Here is a 7511-nt window from a genome sequence, read left to right as displayed (position 1 = left end):
CTACCTGGTGATGGTAGTGGAGTAGCTACCTAGTGATGGTAGTGGTGTAGCTACCTGGTGATGGTAGTGGTGGAGCTACCTGGTGATGGTAGTGTTGTAGCTACCTGGTGATGGTAGTGGTGTAGCTACCTGGTGATGGTAGTGGTGTAGCTACCTGGTGATGGTAGTGGTGGAGCTACCTGGTGATGGTAGTGGTGGAGCTAACTGGTGATGGTTGTGTTGTAGCTACCTGGTGATGGTAGTGGTGTTGCTACCTGGTGATGGTAGTGATGTAGCTACCTGGTGATGGTAGTGGTGTAGCTACCTGGTGATGGTAGTGGTGGAGCTACCTGGTGATGGTAGTTGTGTAGCTACCTGGTGATGGTAGTGGTGTAGCTACCTAGTGATGGTAGTGGTGTAGCTACCTGGTGATTGTAGTGGAGCAGCTACCTGGTGATTGTAGTCGTGTAGCTACCTGGTGATGGTAGTCGTGTTGCTACGTGGTGATTGTAGTGGTGTAGCTACCTAGTGATTGTAGTGGTGTAGCTACCTGGTGAAGGTAGTGGTGTAGCTACCTGGTGATGGTAGTGGTGTAACTACCAGGTGATTGTAGTGGTGGAGCTACCTGGTGATTGAAGTGGTGTAGCTACCTGGTGATTGTAGTGGTGTAGCTACCTGGTGATGGTAGTGTTGTAGCTACCTGGTGATGGTAGTGATGTAGCTACCTGGTGATGGTAGTGGTGTAGCTACCTGGTGATGGTAGTGGTGGAGCTACCTGGTGATGGTAGTGGTGTAGCTACCTGGTGATGGTAGTGGTGTAGCTACCTAGTGATGGTAGTGGTGTAGCTACCTGGTGATTGTAGTGGAGCAGCTACCTGGTGATTGTACTCGGGTAGCTACCTGGTGATGGTAGTGGTGTTGCTACGTGGTGATTGTAGTGGTGTAGCTACCTGGTGATGGTAGTGGTGTAGCTACCTGGTGATGGTAGTGGTGTAGCTACCTGGTGTTGGTTGTGGTGTAGCTACCTGGTGATGGTAGTGGTGTAGCTACCTAGTGATGGTAGTGGTGTAGCTACCTGGTGATTGTAGTGGAGCAGCTACCTGGTGATTGTAGTCGTGTAGCTACCTGGTGATGGTAGTCGTGTTGCTACGTGGTGATTGTAGTGGTGTAGCTACCTAGTGATTGTAGTGGTGTAGCTACCTGGTGAAGGTAGTGGTGTAGCTACCTGGTGATGGTAGTGGTGTAACTACCAGGTGATTGTAGTGGTGGAGCTACCTGGTGATTGAAGTGGTGTAGCTACCTGGTGATTGTAGTGGTGTAGCTACCTGGTGATGGTAGTGTTGTAGCTACCTGGTGATGGTAGTGATGTAGCTACCTGGTGTGACGGTGTTCCCCCCCTTATAATTCTCCCACGCCTGCAGTAAGAGTCATGTCTACTTTTCCCAAGCGTTCTCTACGTTGCAGGCTACAATTTGATATATGGGAGAGAGTGAAGTGTTCTCGGAGAGCCGATAAATTTGTGAAATAGTAATATTTTGGCCTGTGGTATAGGCCCTTTAGGGAGCCAAGATGGCGCTTGCCTCCCTGATCTCCCGCTAAAACCGTGTGACGTCAGTGGCACCGGATTGGTCACCGACAGCAATGTGGCACCGGGAGCCAATGAAAACTTCCCGTAGTGAAAGTGACGTCACGAAGGAAGGGGGTCCAGGCCGCGCGCCACTCTGGCGCCATCAGTCAGACACGACACGTCATAGAGGTCGGACGTGCGACGGTTGGTCCTGTCAGTTGGACAGTTGTTTCCCGCTCCCGTGGATTTACGCGTCACCTGAAGTCCGCCAGTACTCTGAGAAGTCTTCCCTAGTTCATGTGTTGAACCAGAAGAGGGAATTGACGGTTATTTGAGCAACAAGTGCTCCAGTCAGGTACTGTGCCAGAAGCAGTGAAGCCGTGCAGTGACGTATGTGACGTCTGTGGCAATTCACCAGTTCGTGACAGCGTAGTGGCTGACAGAGCCACTGGGTAGCTGAGGAAGAGAGGACTATTTGGGGAAACCGGACGACTGTAGCTGAGACGTAGGCGACAGCCGTTGCTGGGAGAAGACGACGGCCAGGAGACCGACTCCAACCTTCAAGAAGTCAAGAAGGAGGACGGACCTGCAGTGAGGAGGCACGGAGACGACGCGCTAAACGGTGGGACGACGAGAGGCTCTGGTAGGACACGACGACGTGTAGTTTGGGGGTGTTCCCGACACGAGGACCAGGAGCTACATCTCGACTCTCATCGGAGGATAGGTTGAAGTAGGTGTTTCTAGTTCCCTCCCCATTCCCCTTTAGTTAGCTATGTTATTCGGATATATTATCTAGCCTGAGGATTTTATATGTCGTGAGCAAGTCTCACCCATGTCACGGTAAAGCACCAGTGTGCTAGACAGTACTATCAAGAGTACTTGTAATATTCATGTTCATTATTGGTGTGTACAGGCACCAGGAACAAGTGATAAATTTACTGTGTTGTGTATATCTTTCTATAGATTTTGATATGAACATATGGTGGAAAATTATATATAATATTATGCCAGTATTCGAAAGTTAGGTTGTGTGCCCAGAAATCATTTATTTTCCATGTATTGATATTTGATGTATCTACATTATATATGCTATGTTCATGCAGTGATAAGTCGTTTGTGAGTACAGTGAATTATTGCGTTATCGCCCACGAGAGAAAGTACTGAAAACTCCAGTGTTAATATGTCATAATATATTGTTGGATGAATAACAGTGTAAGACCATTACAGTGAGTCATGGTAGCATTGATTGTAGAAAAGACTGTTTGAGCCTGAGTACAGTGTAACCAAGTGATACGGTCTATTTGTGCCAATATCGAGTGTGCGAGTTTCATAGTAATATTAGAGAAGTTAAAGAAACAGCGCGCGTGAATCTAGAAAACAAGCAAAGCTTTCGTGCGGAGAGGCCAGGCGATCAGCTGTTCTTGACACTTGATGAGGGGGGGGGGAGGTGATGCCCCTTAGTGATCAAATACTATTCGTGGGAATTACCGGCCGCGTCAGGATCAGTTGATTTATTGATTATTGTTTGGCCTTGTGACATCTTTCATACATTTTAAGTAAAATACAAAACCATCTTTGTGTTTATATCATCCCCTCCATTGATCTTGTGGCTATATTATACCGGTAAGCATAGAGTGATAACAATAAGTACCTGCTTGATTCCTGTTCTTTTGAGTGTGACCTTGCCAAGGCTACCACTAATTCCACCAGTCCACTGATGGTGTTACTATCCACCTAAAACACCATTTGGCGACCTTGTGGTTAACTGTAGTGCCCGATTGTTGAGGAGGGCACACGACAGTCAAGTGAACGAGTCGTGTTCTCACTCTTTCTTAATAAGAGGCTGTTAAGATTGACTGGGAGACTCTCCTGGCGTGCAGTGGCGCCGTGAGGATCGAGTGAAGTCCCGCAGGGCTACGGTGAGTGACTCTGAGCATAACTATTGCTCACCCCAGACTAGAGTGAAGAGAGGTGAAACCCCAACACTGGTGATTGAAGTGGTGTAGCTACGTGGTGATTGTAGTGGTGTTGCTACCTGGTGATGGTAGTGTTGTAGCTACCTGGTGATGGTAGTGATGTTGCTACCAGGTGATGGTAGTGGTGTTGCTACCTGGTGATGGTAGTGATGTAGCTACCTGGTGATGGTAGTGGTGGAGCTACCTGGTGATGGTAGTGATGTAGCTACCTGGTGATAGTAGTGGTGGAGCTACCTGGTGATGGTAGTGGTGGAGCTACCTGGTGATGGTAGTGTTGGAGCTACCTGGTGATGGTAGTGGTGGAGCTACCTGGTGATAGTAGTGGTGGAGCTAAATACACCTGTGTGTGTGTGTGTGTGTGTGTGTGTGTGTGTGTGTGTGTGTGTGTGTGTGTGTGTGTGTGTGTTTTGTGGCAAAAAAAAAATAATTTGATATATGACAGATGGGAAGGGAGCCGAAAGAGCCAAACCCCCATAAGCACAATTAGATGAATACTCTTGGCCACTCGCTCCTAACACTTTGCCGTTGAGGGGGGGGGGAATAACACTTTGCCGTTGGGGGGGGGGAATAACACTTTGCTGTGGGAGGACAAACACTTTGCCGTGGGGGGACAAACACTTTGCCGTGGGGGGACAAACACTTTGCCGTTGGGGGGACTAACATTTTGCCGTTGGGGGGGACTAACACTTTGCGGAGGGGAGACAAACACTTTGCAATTGGGGGACTAACACTTAACTTGCCATGGGGGGACTAACACTTTGCCGTGGGGGTGACTAACAACACGAAAACAGTATGCCCTCAAAACCGCGTGAGCGAGAGGCCCGAAAAACCGAGCGAGCGAGAGGCCCGCAAAACCTGGCGAGCGAGAGGCCCGCAAAACCTAGTGAGCGAGAGGCCCGCAAAACCTAGCGAGCGAGAGGCCCGCAAAACCTAGCGAGCGAGAGGCCCGCAAAACCGAGCGAGCGAGAGGCCCTCAAAACTGAGCGAGCGAGAGGCCCACAAAACCGAGCGAGCGAGAGGCCCGCAAAACAGAGCGAGAGAGAGCCTCACAAAACCGAGCGAGTGAGAGGCCCGCAAAACCGAGCGAGCGAGAGGCCCACAAAACTTAGCGAACGAGAGGCCCGCAAAACCGAGCGAGCGAGAGGCCCATAAAACCGAGCGAGCGAGAAGCCCGCAAAACCGAGCGAGCGAGAGGCCCGCAAAACCGAGCGAGCGAGAGGCCCGCAAAACAGAGCGAGCGAGAGTCCCGCAAAACAGAGCGAGCGAGAGGCCCGCAAATCTTAGCGAGCGAGAGGCCCGCAAAACCGAGCAAGCGAGAGGCCCGCAAAACCGAGCGAGCGAGAGGACGGCAAAACTTAGCGAGCGAGAGGCCCGCAAAACCGAGCGAGCGAGAGGCCTGCATAACCTAGCGAGCGAGAGGGCAGCAAAACCAAAGCCGTGTTAGTCACCTCCACGGCAAAGTGTTAGTCACTCCACGGCAAAGTGTTAGTCCCCCACGGCAAAGTGTTAAGGTAGGAATCTGGTGTTCCTACACCAGGTTCTCCCTCAGTTCACGAACTGTAGTTCAATGAGGTCGTGACCTGCCCCGCCTGCCCCGGGTCACGGGAGTCACGGGCTGCGGTGTTATGCGCAGAGTGTGTGACACTGGTGTTGTCACGGGTGTTCTCACGTGGGTGATCACAGAGGTAGTAACAGGTGTTCTCACTTGGGTGGTCACCACCAATTATGACTGAGGTGGTGTCCTGTAGCACCACGTCATTGTCACAGGTGACCTGGGTCGTGACCTGGGTCGTATCCCGACACGCCTGCCCCGGATCATGGGAGTCACGGGCTGCGGTGTTATGCGCAGAGTGTGTGACACTGGTGTTGTCACAGGGGTGGTCAATGGGGTAGTCACGGATGTGGTCACGGATGTAGTCACGGGTGTAGTCACCACCAATTATGCCACAGGTGGTGTTCTGTAGCACCACGTCTGTGTCACGGGTGACCTGGGTCGTGACCTGGGTCGTATACCGACAAGACTGCCCCGGATCATGGGAGCCACGGGCTGCGGTGTTATGTGCAGAGTGTGTGACACTGGTGTTGTCACAGGGGTAGTCACGGGAATGGTCACCACCAATTATGCCACAGGTGGTGTCCTGTAGCACCACGTCTGTGTCACAGGTGACCTGGGCCGTGACCTGGGTTGTATCCCGACACGCCTGCCCCGGATCACGGGAGTCACGGGCTGCGGTGTTATGCGCAGAGTGTGTGACACTGTTGTCACAGGGGTTGTCACGGGGGTTGTCACGGACGTAGTCACGGGGGTGGTCACCACCAATTATGCCTCAGGTGGTGTCCTGTAGCACCACGTCTGTGTCACAGGTGACCTGGGTCGTATCCCGACACTCCTGCCCTGGATCATGGGACTCACGGGCTGCGGTGTTATGCGCAGAGTGTGTGACACTGGTGTTGTCACAGGGGTAGTCACGGGGGTGGTCACGGATGTAGTCACGGGGGTGGTCGCCACCAATTATGCCTCAGGTGGTGTCTTGTAGCACCACGTCTGTGTGACGGGTGACCTGGGTCGTGACCTGGGTCGTATCCCGACACGCCTGCCCCGGATCACGGGAGTCACGGGCTACGGTGTTATGCGCAGAGTGTGTGACACTGGTGTTGTCACAGGGGTAGTCACGGGGGTAGTCACGGGGGTTGTCACGGGTGTGGACACGGGGGTAGTCACGGGTGTGGTCACGGGTGTGGTCACAGTGCTGGTCACGGGGGTTGTCACCACCAATTATGCCACAGGTGGTGTCCTGTAGCACCATGTCTGTGTCACGGGTGATCTAGGTCGTGACCTGGGTCGTATCCCTACACGCCTGCCCCGGATCACGGGAGTCACGGGCTGCGGTGTTATGCGCAGAGTGTGTGACACTGGTGTTGTCACAGGGGTTGTCTCGGGGGTGGTCACTGCTGTTGTCACAGGGGTTGTCACGGATATAGTCACAGGGGTTGTCACGGATGTAGTCACGGGGGTGGTCAACACCAATTATGCCTCAGGTGGTGTCCTGTAGCACCACGTCTGTGTCACAGGTGACCTGGGTCGTGACCTGGGTCGTATCCCGACACGCCTGCCCCGGATCACAGGAGTCACGGGCTGCGGTGTTATGCGCAGAGTGTGTGACACTGGTGTTGTCACGGGTGTTGTCACGGGTGGGGTCACTGGAGGTGGCCCCGTCGACTCCGTCTCCTTCACTTAGGACTCAACTGGGTCCAGGTTGAGAAGGATACTAAGGGTCCTGATGAAGGCCCACCAGACCGCCACCTCGAGGACGCCCGTGACGAAGCAACTGGACATGGTCCAGCAGGTCCAGGGGGTCGTGAAGGTCCCGGGGCGTGGAGGGACGATCACCTTCAAGAGGGGAACTTTACTCAACAGTCCCCGCCAGCTGGAGTCGTACTGCCGCTAGAGGAGGCGCAGACGGAGGTGGTCCTGGACCACACCCCAGACGTACCACAACACACGACACACCACTGCCACCACCATCATCATGGAGGAGTTGATTCTATCAGTACTCATTATTTATGTTTTATTATTTCTGAAAAGTATTTTGTTTTTTACAGAATATTATTGATTTGTTGCTGTATTGTTCATCGCTAATGTTTGGAAATGAGATGTGTTACAACATGCAGAAATACCACACGCACCTGGTAGCTACCAGGTGATTGTAGTGGTGGAGCTACCTGGTGATGGTAGTGTTGTAGCTACCTGGTGATGGTAGTGGTGTAGCTACCTGGTGATGGTAGTGGTGTAGCTACCTGGTGATGGTAGTGGTGTAGCTACCTGGTGATTGTAGTGGTGGAGCTACCTGGTGATTGTAGTTGTGGAGCTACCTGGTGATTGTAGTGGTGTAGCAACCTGGTGATTGTAGTGGTGGAGCTACCTGGTGATTGTAGTTATGGAGCTACCTGGTGATTGTAGTGGTGGAGCTACGTGGTGATTGTAGTGG

This window comes from Procambarus clarkii, chromosome 4, assembly GCF_040958095.1.
Source record: "Procambarus clarkii isolate CNS0578487 chromosome 4, FALCON_Pclarkii_2.0, whole genome shotgun sequence".
Taxonomy (NCBI): Eukaryota; Metazoa; Arthropoda; class Malacostraca; order Decapoda; family Cambaridae; genus Procambarus; species Procambarus clarkii.
Note: the sequence above shows the minus strand (reverse complement) of the source record.